Raw genomic sequence first — 13040 nt, 5'->3', positions numbered from 1 at the left:
AAGAGATACAAGTTTGAGTGGGCAAGTCCTGTCATGAACCAAACTGAACTAAACTAGGTGTTCAAGACATGCAAATGCCTAGGTCTCAAAATTTTAAGTCACCTGAGAGAGTAGAATAATAAATGAAGGGCTATATTACATCAAGGTGCAGTTGTCCCCAAGCACTTTTTATGTGATAGTTATATATATATTTTCAGTCAAAATACAAAATTTCTACTGTTCTCTACTGACTGAAAGTCCAATAACAATGCTAAGTTTCTTGAGGCACAAAATTAAATCTTAAATGACACATGGTTTATCTGTGAGAGTCACTAAATGAGGGGCAACTCTAGCTTCTCTCCAGCATCTAAACTGCATCTAGGCAATGTGGTGCCCAGTGAATATTGACTCTACTAATTCTTCATATTAATTAAAAAAAAAAAAACTGATTCCAGAATGACATCAGAGTGGATACAGAATGAACTCTGGTCATAAGGGTTGCAGCAAGTATGCCAATCCCATCTATTCACCATATTTCCCTAGGACCTTGTTTTGAAACAGATTCTGAGGCCATGTCTTGTCTCAGTGTCAAAGATTAATGTTGGGTAAAGAGAGTATAGTTTCAGCACAGGAGTTCTGCAGTCATTGTCACTAGCAAAGTGTAATAGGGATATTATATTTTCTTGGTTATCACCATAAGGAAAATATCAATCAAAGGCTTTTATTCATGCCATTAATTCAGGCATGTGATCCTAGAAAAAGGATGACAGGAAGTTAAAGAAAGAAAGTCAATATAAAAGGTGTCACTGAGTTGCCTACTGCCATGGGATACTTATCAATGACCCTAGGGAGCATTACGTGAAGACATCAGAAGTACACCTCAGGAATTGTCACCTGAAGAATGAAAAGGGAAAGTATCTGACAAATGTCTCCCATAGCCACTGGACAGAGATGATGCAGTTGTAGTGTGGGACATGAAACGAGGTTCTGGCCGTTTTTACCCAGACAAAGCAAGTTCAAGATTATAAGGAACAACCTACTGCAGTTAGTTAGGAAGGGCTAGTGGGGCTAGGAGGATATGAAGTTGTACAGAAGAGGTGATACAGACTTCTATCTGCTTTTTTTTTTTTTTTTTTAGCGTTTATCTTCATTATAGGCAGCACTGACTCTTTCTGCAAAACTGCTTCAAATGTCACCATTTAAACAAACTGTGTACAACTACTGTAAATTACTCAGAAATTGCATTCTTTGGATCCACAGTCTAATCATTTAGTTCAAATTCAAATTTAATTTCTGGACACAGTATAACATACCATTTAAACTTAAGACATAGCTACAACACAGGAAACAATGTCGACATAAAATTAACAAATGAGCATGCTACTAAATTAGGATAAAACAGCACTCCCTATAAAAAGGAATTAATGTGATATATATACTTACTCTTTTCTGGAAAAATATGATTCCCACAAGATTTTGAAGAATTGTACAGTGATAATAAAGAAGGCACATAATAAATGTTGAGATATGAAGGTACTCTACAATGGGTTATAAATTTGTACCTTTGTTATCCATACATTTTCAATGAACTTGCAAAGTTCTAGAACTTTTTAATTTAAGACAGAATAGTTTTATTTTTTCAGCCATAATGGAGCAATTTTCTTATCTATTATCAGAACATTTTCATACTTTCATTAATCCATGCATCATAAAGCAGGAAATGATTTTTATCCCTACTCTAATCTGTCATTTTACTTAATCCAAGAGGCAAAACAGCTGTTTTCTGCTGATTCCCAAGGTGGAATTAAGACCAATGTGTTCATGGGCCATTGCAGTTATATAACAGGATTTAAAGTTAGAGTTGCTATTGATATCATCTCTTCTTTGGCATGATTAAAATTGTTGCTACATGTAGGAAAATGCATATGGACATGGTAAAGACTTTGACTTTGTGGAATAAAGAAACCTGAAATTGTCACCCAATTATGATCATGTGATCACTAATCTAGAGCCAGACATCTTGGAATGTGAAGTCAAGTGGGCCTTAGAAAGCATCACTAAGAACAAAGCTAGTGGAGGTGATGGAATTCCAGTGGAGCTCTTTCAAATCCTGAAAGATGATGATGTGAAAGTGCTGCACTCAATATGCCAGCAAATTTGGAAAACTCACCAGCGGCCACAGGACTGGAAAAGGTCAGTTTTCATTCCAATCCCAAAGAAAGGCAATGCAAAAGAATGCTCAAACTACCGCACAATTGCACTCATCTCACATGCTAGTAAAGTAATGCTCAAAATTCTCCAAGCCAGGCTTCAGCAATACGTGAACCATGAACTCCCTGATGTTCAAGCTGGTTTTTGAAAAGGCAGAGGAACCAGAGATCAAATTGCCAACATCCGATGGATCATGGAAAAAGCAAGAGAATTCCAGAAATACATCTATTGCTGCTTTATTGACTATGCCAAAGCCTTTGACTGTGTGGATCACAATAAACTGTGGAAAATTCTGAAAGAGATGGGAATACCAGACCACCTAACCTGCCTCTTGAGAAATCTTCCTGATGCAGGTCAGGAAGCAACAGTTCAAACTGGACATGGAACAACAGACTGGTTCCAAATAGGAAAAGGAGTACATCAAGGTTGTATATTGTCACCCTGCTTATTTAACTTATATGCAGAGTACATCATGAGACTGGACTGGAAGAAACACAAGCTGGAATCAAGCCTGCTGGGAGAAATCTCAATAACCTCATATATGCAGATGACACCACCCTTATGGCAGAAAGTGAAGAGGAGCTAAAAAGCCTCTTGATGAAAGTGAAAGAGGAGAGTGAAAAAGTTGGCTTAAAGCTCAACATTCAGAAAATGAAGATCATGGCATCTGGTCCCATCACTTCATGGGAAACAGATGGGGAAACAGTGGAAACAGTGTTAGACTTTATTTTCCGGGGCTCCAAAATCACTGCAGATGGTGACTGCAGCCATGAAATTAAAAGACGCTTACTCCTTGGAAGAAAAGTTATGAGCAACCTAGATAGCATATTCAAAAGCAGAGACATTACTTTGCCAACTAAGGTCCGTCTAGTCAAGGCTATGGTTTTTCCTGTGGTCATGTATGGATGTGAGAGTTGGACTGTGAAGAAGGCTGAGCGCTGAAGAATTGATGCTTTTGAAGTGTGGTGTTGGAGAAGACTCTTGAGAGTCCCTTGGACTGCAAGGAGATCCAACCAGTCCATTCTGAAGGAGATCAACCCTGGGATTTCTTTGGAAGGAATGATGCTAAAGCTGAAGCTCCAGTACTTTGGCCACCTCATGCGAAGAGTTGACTCACTGGAAAAGACTCTGATGCTGGGAGGGATTGGGGGCAGGAGGAGAAGGGGACGACCGAGGATGAGATGGCTGGATGGCATCACGGACTCGATGGACGTGAGTCTGAGTGAAGTCCGGGAGAAGGTGATGGACAGGGAGGCCTGGCGTGCGGAGATTCATGGGGTCGCAAAGAGTCAGACATGACTGAGTGAATGAACTGAACTGAACTGACACAGTCAATAGGGCACAAAGATTTCCTCTTCGGGCACATAGGGAACCCGAGGAGTTACTCATTTCACTTCTTGCTCCTTAATTCTCTGGAAAAAATTATCATTTGTTGAGCAGCTGGACTATGTTTGAAATTCACAGATCAAGATCAAGAAAATTTCAGATCTGTTAAGTAAAAGGTATGTGCATGTGTACCTAGTCGTTTCTGATTCTTTTAGACTCCATAGATTGTAGCCCTCCAGGCTCCTCCGTCCATGGGATTCTCTGGGCAAGAACACTGGAGGGGGTTGCTGTGCCCCACCTCCAGGGGGTCTTCCCAACCCAGGAATCTAACCCACGTCTCCTGCGTCTCCTGCGCTGCCAGGCAGAATTTTTACCACCTGAGTTATAATCCAGTATGTTTCATTTGTTCCCCTACAAAGACTACTTGGATGCTTATACAAAATTTGTCTTTGAAAGGCAAACGTTACTTAAAATGCTTTAGTAATAAATATACAAATTCCCACATGCAGTGGTTTCTTTGAAGCTTCCTCATTTAAGGTTTTTTTCCTAGGAATGTGATGGTATAAAAGAGAGAGTGCACAATAAAGAACTCTGGTGGTTGGAAAACTGGCCAGAATTTAAAACAAGTTTAGAAGACTAAACCAGAGGGAGAAATGGAAAGTTTGAACACATGGTTCCATCCTCAATTAAAAGTTTTGGGAATGTAGTGTCTCAGTTGCTCTAAAGAATACTGTGAGTCTTAATACTAAGGACCCAGGGTTGAAGACACAGGCAGGAGAAATGGGGAGAGAAAGATCAAAGTAAGTTATATTATGACATGGATAGAAAATACAGGATACAAATGCCACCACATCAATTTCCTACACATGGCAGAAAACATCAATTTATCATAAAAGACTTTACTTGCTGAATGCTAATAAAGCCACAAAATTTGTGTGAAGAAAACTCTCCATGCAAACACAACCAAAAATTCAAGGACAATCTTACTTGTCATCTCTGATGATTTATGTCCACAATCAATGCTATCTCAAATACTTTAAATACAACATATACTAATTCACTGGGGCATTTTGAATGAGTAGTAAAGGATTATTACAGAAACTACCTAGAAATGTTCCTACTCTTTAACTTTAGAATGCTTCTTGTCTAAACCCCCATTTATCATTTAGTCGTGTATGTACTCAGTAGTGTCCAACTCTTTTGAGACCCCATGGACTCTAGCCCACCAGGCTCTTCTGTCCATTGGATTTCCCAGGCAAGAATACTCAAGTAGGTTGCCATTTCCTTCTCTAGGGGATCTTCCCAGATCTTAAGGAGAACCTGAGTCTCCTGCATTGGCAGGCAGATTCTTTACCACTGAGACACCTGGGAAGCCCCAGGAATGTACTACCTTGAGAACTGATCCCTTTCTCTAGTAAAAGTATTTATCTGCATTTTGTTTGATGGTTTATAAAAAGACTTCCACATGAATTACTATTTCTGATGCTTATAATCATGCTATAAGGAAAAATATTCCAGCATAATTCCTTTCCCATTCTAAGGAGAAAAACATGGTGATGAAAGAAGTTAAGAAACACCCCTCGATTCTTATTTGTAGTAACAAGAACAACTAAAATTAAAGTTAGAATTTCAGTCAGAATAGTTGTTTTTCATTAATTTTGCCCATTGGGAGATGTGGCTCAAAGTGCTGTCTAAAAAAAGTTAGCTAGTGCAACGATTTTGAAAACTATAGGAATAAGTTATTTATAACACATCTTCCCAAAACAGCACCTACGGATTTTGTCGTTAAGCCTAGAAAGGTTTTCCTAGCTTTCTTAAGGGTTTTAACCTGCTATTTAAGAGCTGGAAACCACCTAGTTTAATCTATCATTTCTGTCGCCAGCATTAATAATACACCAAAACTCTAAGAGTAGAGCACCACAAAAATATACCATGACATACCATCATGGAAAGGAGATTACTTCCTCAAAATCCAGGCATTTGTTTTTGCATTTAAAACAATTATTTAATTATTTTAGGTTGTCTTAAGTAGAATGGCTACAAATGCTATTATATACCAGAGAATTATTAGAGCTTTATTAAATTCACAGGAACAATGTTCAGCTTAACTCTCTCCTCATATATTTTGTATCATTGGCTGTGACACTGTAAGCAAATAATCTTAGAAAAGACCTATTATCAAAATCAATAAATTGTCCTCTCTCTTCCAAGCCACAGTTTCTTCCAGAAACAATGATCCCAGAATTCTTAGCATAATAAATCAGCTTAAAATATATTCCTTAAATGAAGAATTCAGTAAGTCATCCTCTTGGTGGTTGCTAGAAATGGCAGGTTGAACATGGGGAAAACGGGTGAAGAAGAGTCAAAAATTACAAACTTCCAATTATAAAAGAAATGGATCATAAGGATGTAATGTACAGCATGATAACCACAATCTACACTATACATATATTTTTTTTCCTGAGCATATATAATCCCTGGAATCTTGTCAAGCATTTCTACCAAAATTGCCTTGCTCTTCCTAAGAGATATTCCAGTGTGTACTAATATTTCTACATCACTACTCTTTATGCATATGTTTTTCTTCTTCTAACTAGATTCTAAGACCTTTTAAAAATCATGTGGTAAAGTGTAATGGTGTCCAGCTTTACAGACAATCATTCCAGATCAAGATACTGGCTCTACTGATTTTCATGTGCACAATCTTCAGCAGGTTACTTAATTTCTCTAACCTGGAGTCTTCACCTACTTAGATGATAAAATTTATCACAAAGATGGAATAATGCTCATCAAATGTCCTGTACATAATGGGATCTCAATATACATAATTTTCCAAATCTATTTGAATTATGTGTCATATCTGCTCTGTGCATTTAGCACTTAAAATATTGCTCAGCACAGCAGAGTTTTTCAATGAAGAATTAACAGGGTAATAGTTGTGGTGTTCTGAGATCCCAGCAGAATGGTATACTTACTCTAGGCAAAAATCAAGAGTCTCCACACTCTGTTACTACCATTACCCCATGAAGGATATCTCTTCATGTATCCCCTGAAATGTCCGATGTCCTAGAACAAAATTATAATTCACAAATCTGAATGAGAGTATCACAATGAAAACTGAAATTTACTGTGTGTGTGGACAAATTGGAAGTACAATAGAAAGATAATTTCTTTATGAAAACAAATCTCCTTTTAAGAAGTATTAAAAAATACATGTTCTTTATAAGCATACTCTCAAAAATGACAACCTATACCATTCAATGAAATTCCTCTGTAGTGCCAAACATGTTATAATAATTAATACTAGTGCCCAGAGAAGCAGGTGGTCCATTTTTAATTCTTACTGTACCATAATGTAGGCCAAATTAAATCTTCTTCCAAAACTCACATCCTTATGATATTTATCTAATGGAAAGAGCAAAATCACAGTTACAGGCAGAGCTGAAGTATCAAAGTGAAAAATTCAATTCAAGTTTAACAATATCAGTAGTATTGTTTCAGAAAACTGTAATCAATTAGTGCTTTGTTTTACTTCCATGAAAACGATGACATTAAAAACAAGCACCAAAAAAGAACTACCTGTGACCTTTAGACCTGATGTACCCATAAGAAAGAAAAAAATATTTCAATAAGTGACTCTGTAAATGAGTATAATTAATTTGAGAAGGTGAAATTTTTCCTTGAAACACTAAATACAAAGCAAATTTTTTAAAAAATGCAAAAAGAAGTCTCTGCCTCTCCTTCTCTATCCCCCTCTCACTTTTTTTTCTCTCTCTCGCCCCTCGCCACCATACACATAAAAACACACAGAGAGAGAGGAAAGAAAGAAAGGAGGGGAGGATGGAAGGGAGAGAGAGAGATTACAGAGGAAGGGAGAGACATACCAAGCTGTTGTAGACTGATTATAAAAATTTTCAATTCTCTGTGTTTCTGTACACAGATTTTGCAGTCAGTTCAACAAAGATGCAAGAAAAAAAGAAGAAAAGGTAAGAACCACTCATCTGGGTTAGCCCAGTATTCTGACCCACAGAATACTGAGCCAACTAAATAGTAGCTATCATAAGCAATCACACTGAATGAAGTTTATTAAGCAATAGCATTATGGTGTCAATAGGTAACAGGTATGCAAGCTTTCATATCATGAATATGCTAAGGTCTTAGTCCATCCAAAATCACAGTGCCAGCATGGTCAGCTGAGAGCCCTCTTCCAGGTCCTTGTATCCCTAAACATGGCAGAAGGGACAAGGGAGGTCTCTGAAGCCTCTTTTAGCAGAGCACTAATCCTATTTGTGCTCTCACAGGCTCTGCCAAAACACCTCCTACAGTTTCCACTTCCTAACACCATCACCTTTGGGGATTTGGGGTTCACAATGCTAATATGGGGGAGATACAAACACTCAGACCACAGCAGTCTATTTTTATGATTAATCATCAGGCCACAGTGAACGACAGAAAGTGAACATAGAACACAATATTAATCCCATGCTGCTGACAGTTTTGTTGGAAAGACAAGCCCGCAGGCACTGTCTACCACTGCTGCTGCTGTGCCCATGTCTACACATATTCTATGACCTTCAGAGATGAGCTGAGCCCAGGGTAGTCTTTTTTACTTAAAGTACTTTTTCACTTATTCTATGCAAATATTCAAGTAAATGTAGCATTGTGCATGCTGAGTTCAGCCATCTGATTATGTTTTGCATGATCTGAAATGACCTCATTTTCATTCATGCATTTACTATTCAATCATTCATTATTCCACAACTATTTGTGGGATCCAACTATACGTGAATTGCCTTGGAAGATTTAAGATAAAAGTAAAAGTGATATAAAGTGTTAGTCGCTCAGTCCTGTCCAATTCTCTGTGACCCCATGGACTGCAGCCTGCCAGGCTCCTCTGTACATAGAATTATCCAGGCAAGAATATTGGTGTTGGTTGCTATTCCCTTCTCCAGAGGATCTGCCCAACCCAGGGATCGAATCTGCATACTCTGCATTGCAGGCAGATTCTTTATCACTTGAGCCAGCAGGGAAATGCGGAAGATTTAAGATACAGAGCAATAAAATATAAATAAGAACCAACCTCAAGAGGCTTTCAGAACAGGAGTGATAGGCAACTACTGTACAGTGGTCAGTGCTGAGAGAGATTTACAGTGGATTCTTCATGTATAATATTCGGGACACATAACCCAGTGTAAAAAAAGGTGGTCAGTGAGGTCCTCTAATCGTCAAGTGCTTTAAAGATTTATCTAAAACCACTATTTCTGGGTGGGGGCAGGAAGATTTAGGATCTTGTTGAATGCAAATCCCAAGCCCCAGAATAGACCTAATGTATCTAAATCTCTGAAGCTAGGGCTGAGTAACCTACATTTAAACAATTATGCTGGAGCATTCATGTGCCTGGTGAGGTTGGAGAAACATTCCTCTAGATTGACATGATTAATTGACATCTCATCTCTTTGGAGATGTCAATTAATTGGAGGATCTTGATTAGGTTCAAGACTTGTTTCTTCCTCAATGTACATATAAATAAGCAGACATCAAATTAAAAATGCAATTCAGTGGGAGAGATTTCTGAGAGAGCACTGAATCAAACGTAAATCATTAACACACCAAAAAGTTTTAATAATGATAACAAATTAACCTGTAGCATTCCATAACTGATGAAAACACAGAGGGCTGTAGAGGTTATTGGTTAGGTGTCCAGCTTTTTGGGCCAGATTTCCTGTGCCTAAACTTTAGCTCTGCTAATTACCATCTGTGTAGCTTGAAGCAAATAACCTAATCTTTCTGTGCCTCAACTACTTTCAAATGTGAAATAAGGATCACAATCAGATGCTTGCCTTATGAACACCAGTGAGAACAAAAGTTAATATATGTAAAGCACTTGATATATGTAAGCAATACAAGTAAACCGCTTCGCATGTGGCAAGTACAGTAAAAAGTGTTAGTATTTTAATCTCAGACTCTTAAGTCTTTGCTTCTCTAGGCCTGACTTAAACTCACTACTTTCTACTTTCTTAAACATCATTCTTTCATTGTCTTTTCTCATGGGACACATTCATGTGAGTCAGGAGAGGCCTATGAATCAGGCATGCCTGATCTTCATCTGAGAATTGCCATAAGGAGAGATTTGTTCTGCATAGAGTATTGGTTTCATTCTGGGTCATCAAGGTCATTTGGAAAAATAATTTGTTCTTTGGGTTATAAAGATCTAGAAATCTGGTATTCCATTTTTCTGCCTTACGACCAACAAATCATCCCTCTTTCACTTCAGCAGCGCTCTCCCTAGTGCTTCAAACTGAAGTTATTCAAAGTGAGAAAATGCTGAAAATACAAAAATTAGGCAGTTGGCATTTACATGCCCTACTTGTATGTGATGAAATGTACCCCTTGGCTCTTCGTTAGGGAACTACTCGAAGCCTCTGCTCTTGGAAACCCCTCTTTGCTTCATGCATTCTTCTGTTAAAGAGCCAATAAGAGAGGTTTTAGAAAAAATGAATCTCATTATATATCCACTACTCTACAATTTTGTAAAATTCCAGTGAAACTAAATGAACTTAAAAATAGTACACATTGAATATTTTAAATGCATGGAAAGGAAAGCATTAACTGACAAGGCACTGAGGGAACTCCTTGGATTGAGGAAATAGTCTTTATCCTTATTGTGGCAACAGTTGCATAGTTCTATAAATTTGTCTGTGGACTTATTGAAGTTTGTATGTAAATTATGGTTTGAGAAGCTGATTTTAAAATGTCTTTAAGTTGAAGACGAGTGATTTACAAAATCTCATTTGTCCCCTTCCCAAAATAAAGGAATTAAGTGTTCTTTTATGTACATAAACATAGTTTATGGTATTTATAGTCTGCTGGAAGAATTATACCAAACCATACTTCCTGCCCAATGTAAACACTGAAAGTTTTAATAGTTCATTTCACTGCATCACAAATTGATTAAATCACTAAAATCAAGTAAGAACTTAGCTATCTAATTTGAATTTTTAAAAGTATTTAAAACCATTCACCTTATCTTCTACTGAAAATTTTATATAATTTGCAATGGCAATCACAATTTTTTCCTCTGAGAAAGTTTGAAGCAACTGAATTATTTATTCTTAAATGAAATGTCTGAAAATCAGTTAAAATAAAAATCCACTGAGAAACATGAGATTTTGTGTTAAATTAATATATTAGAGAATTATGATCTTCATTAAGAATTATTGTCAGTAACTCCTGTGTTTCTTAAATCACTTAAAGTCCCTTTGAAAACAAGATGAAAAATATGAGAGCAAAAAGGGAACTGAGGATTCTCCAAATATAAAAAATGCTCTGTGGGACTACAAACAAGGAGTTCATAACTTAGACCTACAAATAAAAACTAAAAATAAATGAACTAAAAAAAAAAACCACACACAATATGGCCATATGTACTCATGACCCTGTAGTCTCTGAGCTGCCTTGAAAAAGGAAAGGGAAATTAATATATTTATATGACATGACTTATCACACAACCTGTAGTATTCAAATAAAAGTGCTTAGAAAGAGCAAGTTACAGAGAACTGAAAAAGTCAGAATGATAAACTTACAGTGCCTACTTCCCACTGCCATGGGTGTAACAAGTATCAAGTGTGAAAAACTTACTATACAATTTTAGGAAGTAGAGAGAAGGGCAGTGATAGTCAGAGGCCTTCTTAGGGGTGTGGGGCTTAAGATGGTCTTGTGGACTAATAGAATTTGGGACAAATTGAAGGAAAACCAGAGACAGGATTTGAAACAAGGCATGGGGAATGAACTGCTTGTGTCATAGGGTAGAGAAAAGTCAGAGTGAATCTAGCAACCATTGTCATCATGCTGAGCAATGTCTTCAAAGCACCAAGCCAAGAAGAAAGAGCGTGAATGAAAATACAAAGTTTCCAAAGTCTATAATTGGGATTTAAATAAACAAATAAACTATTATAGGCTGCTGATTAAAAATGATAGCTTGCAAAAAAAATACATCTATTAGCAAATTTTTCAGAACTGTGATAGTGAAATTTGCCCAGTCGTATCCAACTCTTTGTAACCCCATGGACTATACAAGCCATGGAATTCTCTAGGTCACAATACTGGGGTGGGTAGCCTTTCCCTTCTCCAGGGGATCTTCCCAATCCAGGGATCAAACCCACTAAATGACATTCAAATTCAGATTGAAAGAGTCCAATGAGTGTTCAACAAAGTGAATAAAATGAATACCAACCAAGTCATGTATCCGAGGAACTTCAGAATGCCAGGAATAAATAAAAGAGTCTATAGGCTTTGAGACAGCTAGATCAATATGAAAACAGAGGGGCAATACCATTTTCTCTGTCACAGCTGGATGCTAAAGACAACAGAGCCACGTCTTCAAATATTAGGCAGGAAAATTAATTTCAGATTAGAATTATATACTCAGCCACACTTTCATTAAATGTGAAAACATAAAATATCACTTAGATGTCTTCTGGTCGTTTTTTGTTAGCTTTAATTTATTTTTGTTTTATGTTTCTGGGCATTCTTCTGAAGAGGCTACTGAGGAGAAACCCCACAAAAATAAGATCAGTTAACAAACTAAAAGAGACAGAGACTCCAACATTCAGAAAATAATTCTAAAACTAACATAGAAATTACAGTATTTGAATGGAGGGTGGATAGAGCCCAAAGGAAATAAAACTTGAATCAATTTTCAGAAAAGTTTGAGCCATTTGAAAAAAGTACTATTAGTAATATGATGGTAATGGTAGACATAATTCTAATGGGTATATTAAAATTATGCAAATGATAAGAAAAACATGATCTTAATGCATTAGTTGACTTTTCAAGGCATAACACATATAAAGGCTTAATAATATAAATGTTAGCATTGATTAAATATAATTTTATTAACTCTACTCAGAGAATAGGAGAATCTGGGAATGAATTACTATGATTATGATATCACTTAATCTTCATCTATATTAAACAAATATTGATATTATTATAGTATATAAAATAAACAAGAACATATAGGTATAGTATTATAAATCTATGAGTGCCAAGATAATTGCTCATCAATAATTAAAACCAGATTTCTTTTTGGAGCCTAACTGAAGAATTTGAAATGGTGAAGCAGCATTCATACAATTCTTTTAGCATTTTATTTTTAAATTTATGATTAAATTTTTCTTTTTTTTTTCTAGTGAAAAAATGAAAATACATAGAGTTTATAATACTGGAAATATTTACAAAAAAATTAAGCAGCTTCCTGTCTAAGAGCACTGGATAAAATTAACTTCCAAGGTTTCCTTCATTAGGGCTTTAGATTATCATAAACGTGACTAAATTTGTCAACTAATCTAAGGAATCATGCTACTGGGAAGACTGGATTGCTTGATGGTATCCGTTGGTTTGTATCCTTGGGAGTTTTCCAGGTGAAATTCAATCCTGACCCAGCACATGAAAGGCAAGAAGACACCAAGAAAGTTTCCCACTTGGTAGATGGCAGTTTTAGTAAGCAAGGGTTCATAAAAGAA

The sequence above is a fragment of the Oryx dammah genome, unplaced genomic scaffold, assembly GCF_014754425.2.
Source record: "Oryx dammah isolate SB20612 unplaced genomic scaffold, SCBI_Odam_1.1 HiC_scaffold_14, whole genome shotgun sequence".
Lineage (NCBI taxonomy): Eukaryota > Metazoa > Chordata > Mammalia > Artiodactyla > Bovidae > Oryx > Oryx dammah.
Note: the sequence above shows the minus strand (reverse complement) of the source record.